The 24,522-nt window shown below is 42.2% G+C and overlaps 1 protein-coding gene across 3 annotated transcripts in view; it reads right to left on the bottom strand.

The window, feature by feature from the left end:
* Positions 1–24,522, bottom strand: part of ZBTB7C (zinc finger and BTB domain containing 7C) — a 299,969-nt gene that overhangs the window by 82,257 nt on the left and 193,190 nt on the right. Inside the window, exon 1 of one of the 3 annotated variants that reach the window (XM_054032724.1) lies at positions 15,160–15,264. The exons of the other annotated variants lie outside the window; for them this stretch is intronic. The gene's annotated coding sequence lies outside the window, so the exon portion shown is untranslated. Of the gene's footprint in view, positions 1–15,159; positions 15,265–24,522 lie in introns of those variants that run through there. 3 annotated transcript variants of the gene reach the window in all.

Raw genomic sequence — 24,522 nt, 5'->3', positions numbered from 1 at the left:
AAAAGGACCTAGGGGTCACAGTGGACGAGAAGCTGGATATGAGTCAACAGTGTGCTCTTGTTGCCAAGAAGGCTAACGGCATTTTGGGCTGTATAAGTAGGGGCATTGCCAGCAGATCGAGGAACGTGATCGTTCCCCTTTATTCGACATTGGTGAGGCCTCATCTGCAATACTGTGTCCAGTTTTGGTCCCCACACTACAAGAAGGATGTGGAAAAATTGGAAAAAGTCCAGTGGAGGGCAACAAAAATGATTAGGGGTCTGGAGCACATGACTTATGAGGAGAGGCTGAGGGAACTGGGATTGTTTAGTCTCCAGAAGAGAAGAATGAGGGGGGATTTGATAGCAGCCTTCAACTACCTGAAGGGGGTTCCAAAGAGGATGGAGCTTGGCTGTTCTCAGTGGTGGCAGATGACAGAACAAGGAGCAATGATCTCAAGTAGCAGTGGGGGAGGTCCAGGTTGGATATCAGGAAAAACTATTTCACTAGGAGGGTGGTGAAACACTGGAATGCGTTACCTAGGGTGGTGGTGGAGTCTCCTTCCTTGGAGGTTTTTAAGGCCCGGCTTGACAAAGCTCTGGCTGGGATGATTTAGCTGGGAATTGGTCCTGCTTTGAGCAAGGGGTTGGACTAGATGACCTCTTGAGGTCCCTTCCAACCCTGATATTCTATGATTCTATGATTCTATGACTCCTTGGATCCAATCACGCAAGGTCCTGAGTGCCTCCTGCAAGGTTCTGAGCAACCTCTACTCCTGCTGAGACCACTCTGAAGGGCCAGAGGCTCATGAGGTCTCTATGTCCATCCAGTCCTTGGGCCCTCGGTTGTAACTGCCCATTTATGCCAGATGAGGTGAGGGTTTCACCATTTGTTCACTGGGAACAGGATGGTGACTGCAGGCCACTGAAAGCTCTGTGGCACAACCTACGGTGGGTTGACACAGGTGGCCTAGAATATATGAAGCTATACTTATTTAATATATTGACTTCTCTGGATGTCTCCCACCCCTAAAATAAATTTGCTCTTTGAAACTAATTACAGGCTTTCCCCTTGCAGATACCCCATTCTGCCACCCAGCTCACTGTCTAACACTACTCAGCACGTGGGAAAGTATCGTGATGGCAGGAGACCTGCGTCGTGAGGTAGCCAGTCCCATTTAGGTGGCTCTCTCATTTGAAATTCACACCAAAAATAAATAAGACACTAAGCAGCACATACCTAATACCAGAATAGAGTTCCAGACCTCTTCAATGCAAAGAACCATTGATTATAAAGAAAAGAAAATCCAACCCATTTCCTATGCAATCCAATACCTTCTAACGTTTCAGCCCCTACATATAACTAACCCATTCAGGCATTAATTACTGCTCCAAAGGACCGTCAACATTCTTATATTTTTAAATCTTTCAGTACAGACTATGAAAACAGCTATCACACCACTGCTGGGCATTCATTAGAAAATGAGAGGTGCTAACTTCATCCGAGGCCGCTCAGAGTTTCATCACCTGGTCTCACTCTCGTTTGAAGGCAGAAACGAGCCCAGACCCACCACCATTCAATGGCTTTAATAAACAATGATTACTTCAGGGCTCAAAACACACCCACACTATAAATCCACCTCTGAGTGCTATAAGGCAGTGGTTCTCAACCAGGGTACGACGAGGTCTTCAAGGGAATATATCAATTCATCTAGACATAGGTGCCGACTTCCCCTGTTTCCTGTGGGTGTTTGACCCCCCCTCTGCCCCCGGCCCTGCCCCCACTCCACCCCTTCCATGAGGACCCACCCCAGCTCCGCCCCCTCCCTGCCCCTATTCCAACTCCTTCCTCTATTCCAACTCCTTCCCCAAATCCCCACCCCGGCCCTGCCTCTTCCCCTAAGTGCGCCACCTTCCTGCTCCTCCCCGCCCCCCGAGCATGCTAATGCCACCAAACAGCTGTTTGGCGGCGGCCCGGCGGGAAGCGCTGAGAGGTAGGCAGAGGAGCGGGGACACGTCGTACTCAGGGGAGGAGAGAGGGGAGCTTGGCTGCCGGTGAGCATCCACTAATTTTTTCCCATGGCTGCTCCAGCCCCAGAGCACCCATGGAGTCAGCACCTATGCATCTAGATATTTGCCTCGTTTTACAACAGGCTATATAAAAAAACACCAGTGAAGTCAATACCAACTAAAATTTCATACAATGACTTGTTTATGCTGCGCTATATACTATAAATTGAAATGAAAGTACAAGATTTATATTCCAATTGATTTATTTTATAATTATATGGTAAAAATGAGAAAGGCAGCCATTTTTCAGTACTAGTGTGCTGGGACACTTTTGTATTTTTAGGTCTGATTTTGTAAGCAAGTAGTTTTTAAGTGAGGTGAAACTTGGGGGTACACAAGACAAATCAGACTCCTGAAAGGGGTGCATGAGTCTGGAAAGGTCAAGAGGCAGTGCTATAGGGACATACAGAAGGTTTGGAAATGACAACTCAGTCAGGAAGCCTGTGACCTAAGTGACACCGTGGAAGGCTGAGATATAGCTCATAATTTCCTGCCATTGGTGCACCTCAGTAATCTCCTATTCTCTACCTGTGGCACACAATAGTTTTCTCTCCTGTAGGTTGTAATACTTCGGTTTAATTTCAGTTGTTGGCTTAGCACATGGGTGCTGGGTGCTCTTGTGACCTGTGATATACAGAAGGTCAGACTACGTGATCTGGTGGTCTCTACTGGCCTTATATTATATAATATACTCATAGAGCTGGAAGGGACCCTGAAGGGTCATTGAGTCCAGCCTGCTGCCTTCACTAGCAGGACCAAGTACTGTCCCTCACAGATTATTTTGCCCCAGATCCCTAAATGGCCCCCTCAAGGATTAAACTCACAACCCTGGGTTTAGCAGGCCAATGCTCAAACCACTGAGCTATCCTCCCCCCTTAAACACTATGAGGTGAGCAACTGGCAAATAGAGGTGGTGGGAAAGTATCAACTTTAGAAATATGTTGAGAGAAAAAGGGATGAATTTTTCCACAAAAATATATTCACACATGTAGCGGGGTGGTCACCCCGCTCCTGCCTGGAGGGGTTAAAAACATCCCTGGAGAGAGCTCTGGCGGAGAAATGAAAGGCTGATTGGGGGAAGCAGCCACAGGTGAGGCCACACCCCAATCAGGCCAGGCTGGCCCGATAAGAGGGCTGAGGGCCAGAGACAGAGACAGACATTCTCTCTCTAGCTTTCAGAGAAAGAGGGGCTCTGGCTGTCTGGGAAGCTGAGGCGGGTACCTGAGGTGGTGCAGTGCTGGGGAAGGACAGAGGGAGCTGGGGAGCTCCAGCCTAGCAAAGCCCCAGGCTGCAGGCCGAGGTAAGGGCCCACAAAAGGGAACTAGGGCTGCAGAGGGGCAGCCCAGGAATAGGCAGAAGCAGCTGGTCCAACCCCCCTTGCCGATGATGAGTGGTTTACAGATTGCGTCTGCCCCAGTGAACGGGGGATAGATAGCGACTGGCAGCACCCACTGAGGCAAGGTGGGGATAGAGGGGTGGGGGTTCCCCTGGGTGGGGAGACCCAGAGTGAGGGGGTACTGTGGTGGGCAAAGGGCACCAGGGTCTGGGAAGGACACAGGGCCAGTGGCAAGCAAAATACCGGACTGCAGAGGGCGCACTGGGCTGGAAAGAACTAATTCCCTGGACGACCAGCAGGAGGCGCCGCGCCGGTGAGTTATCGCCCTGCCATAACACACAAAAGGTTTCTCATTTTTTGACCAGCTCTGGTCACAAAAAAAACCAATTTGCAGGAAACACGTTGAGTCAGGTTTTGTGGTGAGAACCTACAAATTACAAATCCATTCCCAGAAAGAAGGAAGAGTTGGGTAATGAATCACAAACACTGTCTATCACAGGCCTCTCTATGGCCCCCATAACCATACTATCTGAGCATCTCACAATCCGCAATATATTTATCCTCACAACACTCCTGTGATGTAAATAAAAGCCCCATTTTACACCTGGGGAACGGGAGAGGGCAAGTGACTTACCCTCAGTCACACAGGCAGTCTGTGGCAGAGCTGAGACTGGAACCCAAGTCCAAATTCTAGACTGTGGCCGTAATCACTGGACTTTCTCTTAAGGCACCATTGCAACAAGCAATTCAGTGTGGAACGCTTTGTCTCTGTGCACAGGGAGCTTTCGGGAACTGGCCCTGTGTGACTTGCTCAAAGTCACAGAGGAAACCTGAGAGAGCCAGGAATAGACCCTGTGTCTCCTGACTTCCAGGCCTGTATTGAGATGAGTTGGAGAGAAAGGTAAAGGCCAATCACACAGGAAAATATCCAGTCTGACAAATCAATGGCATCTGCATCTCTTGGGTGATCAGACATGTAGCCTCGCATGTCTTTGGAGGTGCCACTGTTGCTCAATTGCACGTCACGGTCCTCACTCCCTCTTAACACATCAGATGACACCCTCGATCAGCAAAGTGATGCAGAAGAGGCCATTGTTAGCCATAACCTTGCCTTAATGCAGCGTTTGGCATTTAACATACAACAGGTTGCAAGGGTTTTGCCACAAGTTCACTTACCAATAATGATATTTAGCATTTTTGCTTTTCACCTCTAAAGCACGGTGCAGACATTGTCTAACTAATCCTTATCAGAACATAAGAATGGCCATATTGGGTCCATCTAGCCCACTATCATGTCTTCCGACAGTGGCCAGTTCCAGATGCTTCAGAGGGAATGAACAGAACAGGGCAATTCCAAGTGATCCTTTCGCTGTCATCCAGTCCCAGCTTCCGGCAGTCAGAGGTTTAGGGACACCCAGAGCATGGGGTTGCATTCCTGACCATCGTGGATAAAAGCCATTGACAGACCTATCCTCCATGAACTTATCTAAAACTTTTTTGAACCCCATTATAGTTTTGGCCTTCACAACATCTCCTGGCAATCCGTTCCACAGGTTGACTGTGCACTGTGTGAAGAAGTACTTCCTTATGTTTGTTTTAAACCTGCTGCCTATTAATTTCATTGGGTGACTCCTGGTGGTTGAGTTATGTGAATGGGTAAATAACACTTCCCTATCCACTTTCTCCAGACCATTCAGAATTTTATAGATCTGCATCATATCCCCCCTTAGCTGTTTCTTTGCTAAACTGAACAGTCCCGGCCTTTTAATCTCTCCTCCTATGGAAGCTGTTCCACGTCCCTAATCATTTTTGTTGCCCTTCTTATTTATTACACAACTAGCTTATTGCTGGTGATTTGTGTCAAGCTTCATTAAAATGGTAACTGTAATTTAATTAAACACACAAAGCATGTAACATTTATTTTTATTAAACAAAACAACATTATATATTTTAAATACATAAACTTCTCTTATCAAAACATGTCTCACATTTACAACTAAATGATTTATTAAAGGAACCGAGGGATTAACTGTAGTCAGTGAATTAAACTGATATTTCAGATCAGCCAGGGAAAACATTCAAATATGCCTACAGTGAAAGTGACCAGGGCTTAAGTTCCTACTCACCTAAGTCTCTTGAAAATGAGACAATAGTCTCCTAAATTACTCACGCTGTCCTTTAAACTTCTAAATCTAGTCACTCTCATCCCTTCTCTCCTCATTTTAATTCATTGACTGGAGGAGAAAGACAAGTTATCCTGCTTTTTCAACTCCCCATCGACTTCTCAACTTTGAATGACTTAGTCCAAATGAAGAAAATATTGCTTCTGGGCCTGCAGAAGAGGCTACTGATGTGAAAAGCTGGTGTAGCACTTCAACGAACTATGGTTCCAGCCTGCTTAGCTAGTGATTTCCATCAGTTCAGTAGTGTGACTTTCTTTAAACCATCATCAACAAACATGTACTGCATAAATGGTTCGCCCCCAGCACTGAAATGTATTACAGTTGGTATGCTCGATGGGTGATTATTAGATCCCCATGTCATAGCAGCATGTTCTTCTTCAGCAGTTAGGCATCAACATTGGTACTTTGAGTCAAGAATATTGGCAAGAAAATGAGATGGAGTAAGTGCCTGATCCATCCGCTTCTTTACTGCCTGCAACTTAACTTTGTTGTTGGGTGTTTCTTTCTTCACGGTCTCTTGAAGTTCTTTCCAAATTGTAACGGTATCAGCAATACAGCAGCAATCGTTCTGCTGTTTGGCCTAGGCAACAGAAACAGATTTCAGTATATCCAACATAAGTTCTACATTTCTCTTTAGTCTGATGTTGACTTCTTTGACTGTGATAGTTCTATCTAATTTGTCACAATTTTTTCACACATTTTCATCAGAACAGGCAAGTTCTCAATAAACAGCTCAAAACAGTCAACCACTGAATTCCACAGTATATCTTGGGGGAGAATTAGTTTGTGTCCTCCTGCTTTCTTCAGTGAATGTGAAGCAAAGCGGTTGTTACGGAAGTATTTTGCAATTTCAACAACATCTTCCTTTATTCCTGGAGTTGTACTTAAGTCTTTGGCTAAAAGATGCAGCAAATGAGCATCACGCCCATATGTTATACGTTTCAGGTTCCCTTCATTATCTTCTTCTACATTTTTTTTCATCTTTGTTACATTTGCAGCATGGTCTGTGACAAAGCTTAATTCACTTTACACTTGGATTTTTGTTCACAGTTTGTTATAGCTTTTACTGATACTTCTTTTCAGTATTCAGCTGTATGGGCATCTCCTGATGTATCATTTCTGTAAGACAGCCAACCCCATTTTCTGTTGTCACACAAGCACATATTACTGGATCCTTGTGTATATTGCTCCACTCATCAAGACTCCGATTACCGAATTTTCCATCAATGTCTTTTGCACACGGTTCAATTTCATTTTCATACACTGTATCCAGCAATGTCTGCTTTGCTGGGTGGAGTGTAGCCTGGTTGTAATGATTGAACAGTGTCAATGAAATGTTTATTCTGAACAAGACAAAAAGGAGAATTTGTTGCATAAATGAACTGAGCAATCTTTTCATCTATGGAGTCTTGCTGGAATTTGCTGGTCTTGATTACAATCTCATCCATGGTTTTATTGGATGATGAAGAAAATCTTTTATTTTTTTAATACAGATCACTTACTATCTGACATATGTTTAGTTGCAGCACTGCTGGTGGACACTGCAGAGGATGGATGTTCAGAACCCCGTATGTGTGCACTGGACTCTGAAACAAAATGGTAAAAGAAGTCACTTTCACTCACAAAGTATTACTTAGTGCATTGCTTTAAAAAAATGAGATTGTAAATGAAAGACTCCCTCTACTGCAGCTGTTTGTACCACTGTTTAAATGACATAATTTATTCTAAAGCCAGTTTTCTAGGGAAAATAAATCATAGGGATTATCTAAATGTATTTAAAACATTATCTCTAGCAACATACTAAACAGCTTGAAAATTTTTTTAAATGTTAAAATTCATAAATGCCTAATAAAACTTTACTTTTAAATAGGAAATCTTCACCTAGGATGTTTGATTATATTGAGCAATAAAAAAATCACTTCAGAAGTCCAGCAGTAAAAATGTAATTGATAAATACTCCCACAACAAACTAACGTACCAATTATATTTTAACACAAACACTTTGAAATTCATAAGCAAGCCACTCAAAACACAAATTTATTACAATAATATAAATGATCATTTACTGGCATGGTAAGACATAGCAGGCAGTTAGTAAGAACGGTGCAAAAATAATTTTACTAACCAGTTGATCCAGATTTTTCAGACATGTCCACATCATCATCTTCAAAGCCATTGCCTTCTGAGCGGCATTTTTCATAACGTTGTTTCATTCTGACAACCAGATCTTGCATCTCTTTGTTGCACTGTTACATTTGGCACGTGTTCCTTTTTTACCCAGAGGTACAGGAATTTGTTGAAAATATTCCCAAATAGCATCTTTTTTATGACCTGTAGCCATGGCAGGGTTTTCTTCTCCAGTTCCCAGGTGTTGAAATCCGTACTAGAGGCTGCACCCTGAAGAATGCTTCTCCTTCTTCCCACAGTGTCCTGCTTTGACACCAGCGTTGCACACTTGGCTCATTCTCCCTAGTTACAGAAATCCCCCACCCCATCCCCAGTAAAACAAAAGAATTAGCAACAATCCAAGATTTCTGCTTGTGTAACCCACATGCCTTTTGTTCTGCAGTATTTTATTTATTTAGAGACAGAGGAAGGCAATTGAGAAACTCATGGATTTCTGTCTTTGTCCTCTGCCTGTGTACATGCAACAAGACAGAGCAAGTTCATTTACCGGAAGTGCCCAGAACCATAAAAACAGCCATACTGGGTCAGACCAAAGGTCCATCTAGCCCAGTATCCTGTCTTCCAACAGTGGCCAATGCCAGGTGTCCCAGAGGGAATGAACAGAACAGGTAATCATCAAGTGATCCATCCCCTGTCGCCCACTCCCAGCCTCTGGCAAATAGAGGCTAGGGACACCATCCCTTCCAATCTTGGCTAATAGCCATTGATAGACCTATCCTCCATGAATTTATCTAGTTCGTTTTTGAACCCTGTTATAATCTTGGCCTACACAACATCCTCTGCCAAAGAGTTCCACAGGTTGACTGTACTTTGTGTGAAGAAATACTTCCTCTTGTTTGTTTAAACCTGTTGCCTATTCATTTCATTTGGTGACCCCTAGTTCTTGTGTTATGAGAAGGAGTAAATAACCACTTCCTTATTTCCTTTCTCCACCATCCAGAAGCAAGGTCTGGTAGCTACTGGGCAGAACAGTGTTTTTCCATGAACTAGAAAGTAAGTAAGTTTCCATGATGGATTGAGGAGTCATAAATATTCATCATTTGAGAACTGAGCCAATCAGAGGTCAGGTTGGGAGAAGCTATAAAATAGGAGTGTGAGACCACCCCGATGGGCTCAGTGGATGATCTTGATGAGATGCATGGTCTCCTCGAGTCAGAGGCCGGGTCCCAATGCCTGTGATGACTTAGCCAGTCTCTTGTATCCAGGAGCAGGGTCCTCCACAGGATCAAGCCCTTAATACAGTATGTGACCTACTGTGCCAGATTTATAAAGCTTGACCTTAAGAATTTGATGTTTCCCTCCGATTCTCTCTTTATACAGAAAAGGAGACTTTAACTCAAAGTTTGTGAAAGAGGCCTATGGATTCCGCACAGTTACCTATTTTAAGAGAGTATAATACATTTTAGGCCTTCATATATTCTGTATTACATTCAGATTTCATTTCAAACAGGTTTATTTTTAAAAAGAAAAACATAATTTAAACAACAACATCAAAAAATCCAATTTAAATAAAACAAGCAATTTAAATGTTAAAAATCCACTACAAATTTTTTTTTCTTCAAAAAAATCATCAATTTTTATCCACCCTGCAGTGAGATGATTAGAATTACCATAATAAGCAGCTGTCACAGTACACGCACTACCTAGCTCTTGTCAGGACTCGAAGGCAGGGAGGCTAAGTGACTTCGCCCCTGCCATAAAGGCCGTGTCAGAGTCAAGATTAGAACTCAGGAGCTCCTAGCAGAGCTAAAAGCCCCATTCAAACTGAGTCTGGGGTCCAGGTGGGACATACTCTCGGAACCTCAACCCACTTTTGCAACAGGTGCCCAGATACCATGGTGATGGGCTTAGCGAGGATAAACAGAAAGTTCAGCTAACATGGGTGTGGGCTGTTTGCATAGCTGGAAAGCTGGCAAACCTCCATCCCTCCACCCTGTCTCCTCCCAGTAAGCGCCAGAATTTCTATGCTTATTGTCTTTGGGCCAGCCCCGTGGTCTCCTCCCTCTCCTAGGGTTGAGCCCTCAGTGGGCAATAGGTGGCAACTCCCCAAACTTGTATATTTGGGGACATGGGGGGAGGGAGAGGAAGACAGTCCATTAGAAAGAGCCTCTGACTCCTGGCCAAATTCTCAGGGTTTTCTGAGGAGTCTAGAATATAGTCTGACTCTCCACCCTTAAACACAAACACATTGTTCAGGGCCACCACGAAGGGAAACATCCCCTCTTCCTCTTCCGCACCTGCCAAGCACCAGGACAGATGCAGCCATAACTCTTAGGGCCTGACTTTTTACAGCTCTGACAGTGCAAAGGGGCCTTAGAGTATGTGTAGTGTGGCAGGTGGGGGGACTTCAGGGGAGCCCCCCCGCATTCACTCCCAAGCAGGAAGCAGCAGGAAAGGGAATGCCCCTGATAGGCAGCAATGATCAGGAGACAGAGATCCCAAGGGTTATTGGTGCCAGGGGTTGTAGCTGGGGGTTGCCAAAGGTGTGAGGTGGGGATTTGCGTTTACACAGCTTGACTCTCCCCATAGAGCTGCAGGTGTTTGTTCTCTGCCCCTGCAAACACTGGTGTGAACCAAACCTTGCAGCACTGACATTCTTCTCGTCTCTGGCTCGTATTGCTGAGCTGAGGGCACAGGACTAGGGTGACCAAACAGCAAGTGTGAAAAATCGGGACGGGAGTGGGGGGGGTAGTAGGCACCTATAGAAGAAAAAGCCCCAAATATTGGGACTGTCCCTATAAAATAGGGACATCTGGTCACCCTACACAGGACCATTCCCCTCTCAAGTGGCACAGGTGGGAGAGTGACTTGCCCTGGGAAAAAGCTTCCAATTGCCAGGAACCAATCAGTAGAAATGAGGAGGAAAATACATTTTTAAGCAAGTTGTGCACTGGAGTTAATTTTTTTTTTTTTTTTTTTTAAAGCGAAAGTTATTCTCGAGCACACAGCGAGAAATAAAAGAGCTCTGACTAATGTGAAAGAGCCTCCAAATCGCTCTGGGCAGAAATAGCCAGCACCAGATCCCCTCCCTCTATTCATCTCTAAAGCTCACAGCCAAAAGAAATAAACCATCTCGCGATCTCACTGACTAAACCTGTACTGTTGTGTAGCCGGATCAGAACACAGCCAACATTTCCATACAATGCTACACCTGCGTATTTACTGTAAACACAGATGGGACCCTGCTATATGCTATACAATCTTTCTATTTAAAAGGAAAGGGGAAAGAATCAGACTTTTTTTGCCATCACTGAATTTAAAATGAAGTGCAACCTGATCTACTGACCTCCAATGTGCTGGCTAAAATTGCCATCATAACAGGAGTTGACTTGTCCATGCAAAACAAAGCCTGTATTTATTATTCAGCATGATATTAAGGCCTCATTCTGTAACACATGAGTGATCCGTACTCAGCTAAGTGAATGGGCCTTCTCTCGTGAATTAGGCTTGCAGGACTAGACTTTTAAAATTAAAGCCAAGATTGACTATTCTACTACTTCCATTCATTTTAGAGACAGATTCAGTGGAACATGTAAAACACTTCGTGATTCTAGGGGAAGGTTATCAAGCAAAACAATCCACAATATTTATTGCTAGTAATTTTTTAAGTCAGCCTTTGCTAGAATGGAGCTGAGAGCCCAGTGAAACAGAGATAGGTTAGAACATCAGGAGATTTCAGTAAACCAGACTTGACAATGCTTGCTAAAATCATCACACCCCCAGATTTATTAAGGCTAGAACTAGTTTATGACCCTCTCTTTGTTATCTTAAACTGTTATGTTATTTGATTTGTGAGAATCATGTATTATAAAAATCTTTACATTGGTGACATATTTTAGGAATAGCACAGAGACTTCAAAATCTGGAAAAAGGACCTTCTTTGCTTTAAAAATAGTTGAATGCCTTGCCATTTATTACATTATATATATATATATATATAAAATCTACTATTTAATTTTATATATATAAATAAAATTAAATGGCAGATTTCATACATATATATATAAATATAAAGAGAGAGAGAAAATAGGATTTTCAAAGGGGCCTATGGGAGTTAGACAGTTAGATGGTGTCTAACTCCCATAAGCTCCATTGAAAATCCCACCTTTACATGATTAAATGTTCATAAAGTGTGGGGCCAGATTCTTCACTGCCTGGCACCTTGATTAGTCATGTCCATCTAGGCAAAGGAAGTGCCAAGTGGATGCCAAACCCTGCTCAGTGAGAATGGCAGCATTTTGCACTGGTGTAAGTGACTAAATGTGGTGCAAGTAAGGCTTGGTCTACACTGCAGAATTAAGAACAGGAGTACTTGTGGCACCTTAGAGACTAACAAATTTATTAGAGCATAAGCTTTCGTGGACTACAGCCCACTTCTTCGGATGCATATCCGAAGAAGTGGGCTGTAGTCCACGAAAGCTTATGCTCTAATAAATTTGTTAGTCTCAGGTGCCACAAGTACTCCTGTTCTTCTTTTTGCGGATACAGACTAACACGGCTGCTACTCTGAAAACTGCAGAATTAGGTCGACATAAGGCAGCTTACATCAACCTAACTCTTTAAGCGTCTACACTAAAACGTAGCTCTCGCCAACTACACCGACTTAATAACTCCACCTCTGTAAGAGGCATTGTGCTTAGGTCAATGTAGCTAGGTCGATACAGTGTCAGTGTAGACACCGAGTTGCTGACATCAACTGTTGCTGTCTTCCAGAAGCCGTCCCACAATGCCCCCCACTGACAGCTCAATCGGTGCACGCGCTCCTGGTGAGGATGTGCACCGCTGACACAAGGAGTGTAGTGTGGACATGGAAAAGCAATTTAATTACTGCGGTGGCTGTACATCGACGTAACTTAGGTCAACTTAATTTTGTAGTGTAGACTTGCCCTAAGAAAAGAAACAGGCATGTAAAGCAAAAGATAAAGGCCTTATCCTGCAAACCCTTATTCACCAGAGCAGTCCCTTACTTGTGTGAGTATTATTATTGTAATTATCTGTATTACTGTAGCACCCATGAGCCCCAGTCATGGACTAGGACCCCGCTGCGCTAGGTGCTGTACAAACACAAAAGATGGTCCCTGCCCCAAGGGGCTTAGTCCCATTTATTTCAATAGGATTACCTGCACTGGTAAAGCCTACTTGCATGAAAAAGGGTTTGCAGGATCAGGTGTCGAGCGCTAAGTGTTAGTACTGTTTCATGTGTCCCTGAATGGCATATATATTTGTGAGACAGGCACAAAGGTAAGGAGCTATTCTGCTTTGAACTAGGCCAACTGCATCTAGTTTAGGTGTTGGGTTTCATATGGTTCAGGCCCAGGACAACTGGGAAAAACTGACCTGCTCAATCTGAACAGCATTAGCTAATATGCAAATATAACTGTGGGTGCTAACTTGTATATACTAGACTCTAATGGCTGCAGTCTCTTGTAGTAAGTAAAGCCATACCTGGTGTTTGGATATGCACAGTTCAACTCATGATACGTCATTGCTGTGCAAGTAAGCAACCATCTTTCAAAATGAAATCTGATAGCAGCTTGCATGCGGGGAGGGAGCCGGATGTCCTAAATGCACTGACTTTTCAATAGTAATGCTCAATACAAACATAAACATTAATTCATCCTCACAACATCACTGTGAAATAGGTCAGTACTTATTATTATCTACATTCCACAGAAGGGGAAACTGATGCACAGAGAAGTTAAGTGACTTTCCTGGGACATACTATGGCAGATCTTCAGCTGGGGTAAATTCTCATAGGAGCATACAGAATTATGCCAATTTATCCCAGTTGAGGATTTGCCTCGTGGTGTAATCAGTCTGGGATTAGAATTCAAGAAAGGTTTTCAACAGTGAGTTTCATCACCCACCCTAGTAATCTTTGTTTCCAGGGACCTGGATTCAAATTTGACTTGGTAATATGTGGACGATCAACATCAGTTTCACAACTATCCCCTAGTGGGCATTCATTCACTTTACAAAACCACACACAAGTGGCTCTGCTTAAAAAAGGTCTGTGATGGATTGAGCTGGCACATATATATAAGGATGCTTTTGTAGCCCCCGAACTATGCTACAATTCACTAACAGCCCAATAATCCAATAAAGAAAAAAAATTATCACAACCATTTGCATTCCCCCATAATACAGTAACTAGAGGGATTAGACCATAGTGGTATTGTGCTTATACAAGAGCAGAACGAATTCTATTTCTCTGCACAATCATATAACGAAGAAATTTTTGAACTGGTTTGTGTCTATACAAGCACACTTCATACGAAAGAGACAAATAACTCAAAGATCACTGAGCACTGAAAATCATTTTCCGGCTGCAAAACCTTTAAATAGCCAAGTCCTGCTTTAAATAAGAACATCTCAAATATCATAAGCAAGAAATCATGCAAATATATGGAATGTTATGTACCACATGGCTATGGGAATTACCCTCCTCACATACTGTGGTATAGGTATCCCTGCCACCAGGATTTGGGAGAGATTTTGAACCATCAAAACAGCGCTTTGACTTGCACTTAGAAAATAAACAACAAAAAATGTTAACTCTGTAACACTGCATTGGAGACACATCAGCATCAGACTTGCTGAAAAAGAAGCAAAAAGATCTACAGAGACACTCACCAGTATTTTAACCTGAGTTTCCAAATAGGGATGACTCAAGGTTTTAGGATAAAGTACTTCTTGTTTCCCCCGCACAATTACTGCTTTCTGCACAGACAACAGAAAGCAGATCAGTTTAAACTTCACTAAAGCCGTACCAACCAGCTGTATAATAAGAATTATATTCCAAACGAGTGCTTGATGACAATTATTCCATAAGTATTCGGTCAACTAAGACATTTAAAGGATTTTACAGGATTTTTTTCTCTTCGAAATTTCAAACAATCAAAAGTTGAAACAAAAATGATTAAAAAATAAAATGAAAACATCAATCATTTTACACATTTTGCCTGTGCTCAGAATCCCCTTGCCTAATCAACAGGAGAAGCTAACAGATTCTTTTAAACGCAGATACAAAAAATCTGAACCGGACTTGCAAAAACCACACCAATTGAGGCAATGCATTATATATGTCTTGATGTGCAGCCAAGATCTCCATGCCTGGTAAAGAGTCAAGGAGCTGCACAAGTAAATCAGAAAGAGAATAGCAGGTTCTGGTTTGAATAGCAATTAAAATTCATGTAAGCCGTGATAGATCATAACAGAGGACAGCAACCGAAACATGCTACAGAGCTCTAGGCACACTGGAGATCTTTTTGAAATGAACTAGATAAGCCTCGGCACATGAAATTCAGGCTGCTTCCCCTTGATTAAATAAGCCACAAACACTGTAAGGAAAATCAGATCTTTTGGAAACCTGCCACGGTGTGGAAAAGTGCAGTGTCCAACCCACCTTTTCACCTCTCGTATTCCCCCTTTTGTCCCCACCGTGCGTGGTCTATCATAAAACTCGCCGCTTTGTTTTAATGGGAAACTGGCAACGTAGCTCCGAGGGTGTCTGCAGCAGAGTGGAGATTGTCATTGATTTGTGTGAGGAAAGTTAAGCCTTTCAAGGAGCGGTTATGAGAATTCACTCCCACCACTCCCTCTAAACCAAAAGTATTTGGCACGGAGCCCTAGCTGTCCACCTGTACTATTAAGGTCTAACCAGCGTGTGGGACATGGACCAATTTTACGAGTAGCTTTTCATGCTTTGTTTTCAGAACAAGTAAATTAAGTTCCTTTGAAAGATTCTCTGTTTTTAAAAAGGTGATGTTTCTAGATAGAGCATACACTTAACGCCTGACACCCTTTGGACCAGATCCTCACCTGTTGTAATCTGACATAGCTCCTCCAGTAGGGTCAATGGAGCTGTGCTCATTTATATCAGTTCAGAATTTAAAATCAGAGTTCTCTGAGTGGGGTTTATTGTTTTTTTGCTTCATTTTTAAACGTGAAACTTGCTGAAACTAAGGAAAACTGGTGGGTTTAGATGTTTTTAAAAGGATCTGGGTATAAGTTAACAAAGCATCAGGTATTGTGCATTAATCTGCAGAGCGGGAAGGAAAACAGAGGCAAGGAGCACATAAATGCCGTTTTATTTAGCCAATAAGACCGAACAGGCAGTACTGGTCTGGGTGATTATCTCACAACTCAGGTGGTGGGTAAGGCATGAGGTGGAAGACTGAGTGACGTTAACCATCAACAGGTACAGTAATCCCCTCCAAATGCACTGCCTGGAGTTTCCCCAAGCCATTAATGGAATAGTAAAGCGGGAGACAGAGAGAGAACAATTAGGGACATGCATTTCCAGGCACTATTAATAAAGGAATGACATCACTGACAGAGTCAGAAATCCACATTTGTGTCCAGGGTTCAAAAGCCACCTCGGAATAATATGCATTCATGCAGAGGGCTGTGCTGCAGCGGGGCCAATCCAGCATCGTTTTGCTCAGGTGAGGTAGACTTATGTGAGAAGGCCCATGGGACGGCCCTTATTTTTTTTCATCTCTGTACAACAAGATCAGGAGTTGCTGAGTGCTGCAAAAAGCAGCAATAAATACCCCAGGCAAATGTAGGTGAGCACGGATTATTATATTTTATTATCAATTATAATAATAATTATGACAATAATAATGGTAATAATAATATTGGGAGGAGGGATGGGGCGGGGGTGCTAAGAAAACAGTCATTTATTTTGAAATAGTGTTGGCAACCCTACCCCCATGGGTCTGACTTCCAGCTCACTAGAATCACTCTTGATTTATACCAGTATGAGAGGAGAATCCGGCCATTATTATTAATTTGTGTCACAGAGTCATGGGATTTAAGGCTAGAAGGGACCACCTGGTCCGACCTCCTGTATATCATAGGCCACTAGCTCCCACACACTAAACCCAACACAGAAATCACAGTAACACCTAGAGACCTCATCTGAGACCAGCCCCCATTGCCTCAGGCACTGTACAAATACGTAACAAGAGACAGGTCTGCACTGGACCACTTACAATCTAAATAAACAAGACAAGACAAAGAATTGGGGAGGAAAGCAGCTTGCACAAAGGCACACAACAGATGAGTGGCAGCGTCAGGAATAAACCCCTTACCTCCTGACTCCCAATCCAGTGCCTTAGCCACTAGACCACATTGCCTCTGGTGACTTGCTGCTCACCTGAGTCAGGACAGAACCCTTGCCATCTACATAGGTACCTGTATCCTTTATACTCTGATTCTTGAAATTCTTTCATTCCCTGACAGTTGTAAGTTGTGTGAGTTTCAGTGTATCGAGCCAAATACTACACACTTTTTTCTGTCTGTCCTAAGGTATTATGAAGATATTTTTAAAACAGAGGAGCACCAATATACACATTCCATGCTTTGGATTGCTGGTTTACACTATAACATTACATTAAAAAAAAAACCCAAATCACAGCTTTAGTCTAATTAAAAATTTCATACAGGGTGAGTCTTCTAACATAAGAGGTAAAACCAAGGGTCAAATACCCAGATGGCAACACACTGCTTTCAAGGCATTGATTTGAGGAGGCCGTTGCTTAGAATGATTTGACTTTTGAAACACTTACTGTACGCCCTTTGTACTTAGACAAAAACTGAGACGGCTTCCATCCCCACACCCAAACTACTATCTGCAATTTCTCTGACTACCAGGTTTCTAGGGAGTGTCGGGGTAAATTAATAAGTGAAGTCAGTGCTAGCAATCCGCCTGGCCCCAGATAAGGCAAAAGCAAAACTTGGGCATTATCCAGTAAATGCCAGTCTGATCCTGCAATGGAGAGGAACAGAAATCGCCAACCACTGCTTTTCCTGCAGAGTCAAAGAGCTTAGAGTTTAAGGCCAGAAGGGACCACCAGATCATCTAGTCTGACCTCCCCTGTATCACAGGCCATCGCCACCACCCAGCACCTTCACACCAAACCCAACACAACGCTCCCTCGCACACCCCACGCCCCCACTGATTTCTAATGGGAGTGTGGGGTGTGCAAACAATGCAGGATCAAAATCACTGAACCAATTTCCCTCTTGGCATAGTCCCAATGGAGTTACATGAGCAGAGAATGTGAGCCCTTCTGTGCCCGGTGTTGTCAGTTCCTTTTTGGACAGACAAAAGCAGAATGAAGAGGAGACCTTCTCACCTTCCTCTTAGTACTGGCAGCGGTGGCCAAAGAGGGCTGGACTGAGGGTCATTTGCTAGACAAAAGTGAGCAATGGGGGTTGGAGGGGAGGAGTCAGGGTGGGTGGAGCAACCCAGGGCCAGAGTAGGTATGCTCCAAGAGTTGGTTAATGTTTTTTGCACAAAAGGCTTTTTTGTCAAAAAATGGCCTTTCCCGCTGACCAGTTAATAAAAAAAATTACTTTCTTTACTGCAATTTTCTGTTTTTCAAGACATCTTCCATTATAGTTTAATTGATATTTTATGAATATTTTACCAACATTTTTATCAAAATCATTTCCAAATTTTTTCATTTGCAGAACCCCATGTTTTCTTACCGAAAACAGGGGTTTTGGTAAATGAAAAATCTCAAAAATGATTATGATAAAAGCTATTGCAAAAAACATCATATAAAATAGAAAATGGGTCAATTTTGAACCCTGAAAAATGGAAACAACTTTGAATTTTTTCATGAAATCGATTTCTCATTTTTGCAGTCAGGCCTACTCAGGATGAACTGGTCTTCCAATCTATAAAGGACTTTTACAAGAGACTAAAATACTTCTAACATGGCATGAAATACAGTAGCAGAAGGAAAAAAAGTGCAGATCCTATCTACAGGTAGGTCATTGGTATCAGAAACAACACTTAAGAAAATAATATAGTCTACTAAAACTAGAGAGGTAATATAAAAGGCTGAAATTCTCGGTAACATCAGTGCAGTCCTATGAAGTCCTCGAGTTTAAATTTATTTGCACTCCCCTGCACGTCAGCGGCAGATTAGAGTTGGTTGAAAGTTTTGTAATTAAGTTTTATTTAATTGGAAAATAGGGCTTTGCCAAAAATTAAATTTTTTTGTGAAAATTCTTTTTTCTACAACATTTTTTGTTTTCTGGAATTTAAAAAAAATATTTCGGGGGGGAATAACAAAAAAAATTGCTTTCTGAAATTTTTGGTTTTCCACAATTTTGTTGGTGTTCTTTTGTGAAATTTGTTTTTTGGAAATTATTTGTTTAATAAAGATGAAACATTTTGTTTTCCCAAATTTTTCAAAACAAAACATTTCAGGGGAAAAAGGTGATTTTTTTTAATTGTTGCCATTTTTTCTTTCACAATTGAGGGGTTTTCCCCACTTCCTGAATATTCTCCAACTTTTGCCAGCTGGAAAACAGTAACAAAGTATTGAAAGTGTTACTTGCAGAAAGAAAGTAATGCTTTCAATTTTGAAAGTAACACTCTTCCCCACCTGGTTAAAATTTTTCAAAGAAAAATGTAATTTGTCCAAAAGAGGCCTTTTTGTCAAGACCTTTTTTTTTTTTTTTTTTTTGGGGGGGGGTGAAAATCTGATGAACTTTTTATTTTAATTTCATTTTGTCACAAATTTTTGGTGACTTTTTTTTTTAAATCAAAAATGCTATTGAAACTGTTACCGAAATGAAAATATAAGTTCCCCTTCCCCAAAATGTTTACACTCTAAGTCCCTGATCTGTGAACACTTTATGCATCCAACTACAGAAGTAGTTTCTCCTCCCTTGGTGTTCACACCTCAACTGTTAGCAGAGCACCTCACCCTCCCTGATAGAACTAACCTCGTTATCTCCATACTGATTTATACCTGCCTCTGGAGACGTCCATTACTTGCATCTGAAGAAGTGAGGTTCTTACCCACGAAAGTTTATGCTCCCAATACTTCTGTTAGTCTTAAAGGTGCCACAGGACCCTCTGTTGCTTTATGCATATACTCAACTTCATTACTATGAGCAGTCCCACTGATTTCATGTGGGACTGCTCACGGTAATAAAGTCAAGCAGATGCACAAGTGTTTGAAGGAGCTGCGCTTAATTTTAGATGAGATGCAACAAGTAAAAGGAAACAGCAAGAGGGAGGAGATGTGGGGGAGAGAATGGACAAAGCCTATAACAGAGTGATCATACAGTTACATAGTTTAGGGATGTCCATATGCTGGCAATTCAATTGACAGTAGCTGATTTTTATCTTTTATTTTAATAAAAATCATTATTATTCGCTCCTTTCTTGTGGGCATTGGGGAAGGGATGAGTCTTAAGGACAAATTTAATTTCTAATAACCATATGTTTTTCAGAGACAGGAGCCCTTTCCAGCGAGTGCCAGAATTAGAAGCTATCTATTCTGAGTCATGGAAGATTACTCTCTGTGGCATCCATATTACGTTTATATGCAGAATCTGAGTCAAAACATGAGTTACCTGCTGCCAAAACATTCTCAACCAAAAAACCAGGACTATAACAAACCAGCAAAAATCCTTATTAAGGCAATTAAATCCTTATTAAAACAATCTAGCTGGAGTTCAAAAGATTTTACAGGGTGTATTATTCAAAATTGTAATAGTTGTAAGCCAGATTTATCCTAAGGGATCCCAAAGGACTTTACTGAATGCCAGAATCTCAGGTGTAAATCAATAAAACCCCACTGTCTTCACTGGAACTACAGTCATTTACATTAGCTGAGTATCTTCCTCAAATTAATACATAGTATAAACCCTATAGAGGGAACCACTTCAACGATCACCAAAATGCAGCTACCTCTGGGCTGAAGCACACCAACTGTTCAACAGTGAAAAGCAACACATTGGATCTGTTTAAGACTGAGTGAAGAAGAATGGGCTAGCCAAGTAAAACTTAAGAGAAAATGTTGGCTAGGCAGAATATCATCGAAACCGGAATCTACTCAGGTTTCTGGGGTGAACTCCTTCACTCTTACTAATGGTGTCATGGGCCATTAGTGCACATTATACAAATGACAGTGCTCCTAGTACAATCACAGTACTGAGCTAGCCCAACTCTGCTTAGCTTGTAAAGGACAACAGGATCACAGCCCACACCTCTGTCTACCATGAAGACATCTCGCATGAGGAATGAGACACATCACTTAAGTATCAAATAGGTTTTAAGGAGGGCTGGTGAAATAAGACCTGAGCAGAACCTCTGCCCAAACTTTGAATTAAACCTTTACTGTTGCTTGCAAAATGTTTCGATAACTTTCCCCACCTTCCCGATTTCTAGTCTAGCTGAGCGCAGGAAAAGCAGTAGACATTTTCTGGTGAGATTGACCTTCCAATTTGAGAGGAAGGATAGTCAGAGGCCAGGGAACTAGGCTAGGAGTTGGAAGACCTGGGCTCCATTTCCTGGTGTGCCACAGGCTTCCTATGGGACCTTGGACAAGTAACAAAGTTCTCTGCGCCTCATTCCCCTACCCGTAAAATGGGGTTAATAGCTCTGGCCCTGCCTCACAGGTGCTGTGAGGATATTGTGAGGTGCTCAGCTACTTCGGTGATGGGGGCCGGATAAGGCCATTAGAGAGAGGGAATTCTGCAGATCCAACTCGTGCAAAGGTCTGATAAGCTTTCAAAAGTTTGAGACCCCGCTTCAGGAAAGGTCTTAAGCTCATATTTAACTTTAAGCACATGTTTAAGACCTTTCCTGAATCAGGGTCAGAGTGCTTATCCAAAGGGAACCTCTGTACTGTCTGAGACTGGCGCATCCCCGTTTACAAGGACACTGATTCATTTTCATTATTCCGCAGTCAAACTGCATGCTGTACACCTACGGATGCCCAACGTGGCAGCATGAGGAGCTCTGGGGCTTTGATAAGTCACAAAATCTGAGTACTACAAATTAAATTCATCCTTAAGCTTCACCCTTTTCCTGTCTCCACCAACCACCAAGCAGGTATGAAACAATAGTGAATCCCTGCACTGAAGATCGCGCTCATTTCATTGTGCTCAGTTGCAGCCAGAGCCCAGAAAGCATTTGGATAACAAACAGTGTGAGGGCCGTGTCTGAGAGAAGAGTGGCCACGACTGCTGCTCCCACCGATACGCCATATCAATCAAATGAATGCATATATAGCTGCTTAAATAAATACATATATAAATACTGCATCTATTGCTTGATTACTCGGCTACCGTATAAATTCCTTAGGCAGCAGCCAGTTCTTTCTGCTTGTTTCTAAAGCTTAAAATACTCTTTTCTTTTTAGAGGGTCAGAGCTTCAAGGCAGGAAGTCCACTTCCATTTGTGTTTCTACGCTGGCAGGATAATGTGGGTGCTACTGAAAATGAATAATGTTAATACAGATTAATTTTAAATGCGAGCATACATTATTAGTGTTATTCATAACTCACATGACAGCCGCATTTAAAGGCCCCAGCCAATATGGGGGCCCCGTTGTGACAGGCACTGTTCATACCCATAGTCAGACATTGTCTCTGCCGAAGTGTTTATGCTCTAAATGGACTGGACCAACCAAGGGTAGGAGAAAGAATGTATTACTACCCCAATTTACAGATGGGGACCGCAGCTGCAGAGGAAGGTGACCCCTCCCCCAAGTCACTGTCAATCTGACCTGGGGGGAAATCCCTTCCCAGCCCCACATCTGGTGATCAGTTAGATTAGTAAAACTGTAGTAGTGCCAGGAATTGAACTCCAATCTCCTGAATCCCACGGCTAGTGCCTTAACCAAAAGACCTTCCTTCCTGCCAATGGACTAGATAATACTGTAGCTTCTGTCATGGCCCCTGAGCCCTCCTCTTCCCAATGAACTGTTATGCGCAGCTTTGGAATATGGCTGGCATGCACCTCATGAATCACAACTCCCCTGAGTGCAGACGACAGCGAATTGTCTCTGACTCTTGCACAAGGCGAGAGAGCAGCTCTTTGCTTGTCTCCCCACTCCACCCTCTCCAGGCAAGGACTCAAGGACAATCCAGCTTTAAGTGACTTCCCCAAAGCTACAGAGGGGAATCAGTATCAGAGCTCAAATCAGAACTCAGGAGTCCCTAGATACTACTCCTATGCCCAGGCCTAGACCGTGACTCAGTACACAAGCAGCTATTCCCTATTATGGAATAAGGACCTGATCCAAACTCACTGGAATAAATGGAAAGACTCCCCCTGACTTCCAGGGGTTTTGGATTAGGCCATAGATGCCTGCAGAATTTCATGTTAATGGCTAGAGGCAAACATGTCATTTTGCTTCTCCCACATTACAAATGTGATAGACCCGATTTCCTTCCCAATATCATGTTTAAAAAGTGCTCACAGGCTGGGAACTTACTGACTGTTTCAGTCTGAAATGAAACTATTTATGTCCAAGCCGCAACCCTGTGAAAAATGTCCTTTCATATGGAAAAGTTGACAGAATCTTAGCTCTAATGGGCTCGGCTATACAAATAACTGCATTTCTGCAGATTCATTATCTGTTCCCTGACCCTGCCCAGCAAACTGCTACAATATACAATGTGAAAAATGAAAATGTTGAACTTGTATGGTCTTTCAGTTGAAACTGACATCTTGGGTCATTTCTTTTTCCCTTGGAAAGATCCAGACTTTTATCTCCTCTTCTTCCAACAGCATTATATAATAGGAATAGCTGTCCTGTTTTTATTCTTTTATCATTTCAATGGCTAATAACAATGCTTATTTTTAAGCTTTTTTATTTATCAATCTAAATTTTCACAATTGCAACAAATTATTGGTTTTAAGCATTTTACATTTTTTAATCCATTTTAATTTTCACACATGTGGGAGATTATAGGGGGACGCAGAAAATAGGGGGCCAGACAATAGTTATTTAATGACAGTAGATGCCATTCAGAGATTCAAAAAGTTAAAACTTTATAACCATTAAAACACAAATTATCCACATTACATGTCAAAATATACAAAGCAAATATCCATAACAAATTCTAATAAGTTCTCAAGCAGTATTTTTCTTACTGTGCCTATCTGTAAAATTCATTAACATCATCAATGGAATTTTTTTTGTTGGTTTGTGTGTGTGCAGTGAAATCAACATTTACCAATAATTACCGATAACAATCTAATCCTTCAAAGCCTAACAATATTCAGTATACCAGACAGCCACAATCTTCTTTCTGTTGGCGCAAGTGCATTCTCCTCTGCAATGTTTGCCCTCCTTTGCCTCAAAAACCCTCCACATCTTTTCAAATGTCATCTGAAAATATTTTTCCTCCCTTATCCGTAGCTCTTAATATCCCTCTGTTATTTAGTATTTAACTCTTTAACTTGTATTATTAGTTAACTCTACACAGTGCTTTGGGATCCAGTTTGCAGGAAATCTTCTATGTAAAACAAAGGGTTATTTTATTCATGGATACGCAGATTTTAAGGTCAGAAGTGACCATAATGATCATCTAATTTGACCTCCTGCATAACACAGGCCAAAGAACCTCACCCAGTAATTTCTGCATCAAGCTCACAACTTCTGTTTGAACTAGAGCATCTCATTTAGAAACATATAATCCTCCTGTCCTGTGTTTGTACAGTGATTAGCACAGTGGAGTCCTGATCCGTAACTGGGGCTCCTTGGTGCTACAATAATACAATTAAATAATAAAAATCCAGTCTAGGTTTAAAGACTGCAAATGATGGAGAATGATAAGTTGCTCTAATGGTTAATGACACTCACTCGTAAACATTTGCATCTTATTTCTAGTCTGAATTTGTCTAGCTTCAGTTTCCAACCATAGTACACCTCTACCCCGATATAACACAACCCGATATAACAGGAATTCAGATATAACGCGGTAAAGCAGCACTCGGGGGG

This window comes from Malaclemys terrapin, chromosome 6, assembly GCF_027887155.1.
Source record: "Malaclemys terrapin pileata isolate rMalTer1 chromosome 6, rMalTer1.hap1, whole genome shotgun sequence".
NCBI lineage: Eukaryota > Metazoa > Chordata > Testudines > Emydidae > Malaclemys > Malaclemys terrapin.
Note: the sequence above shows the minus strand (reverse complement) of the source record. Positions and strands in the feature narration are given on the sequence as shown.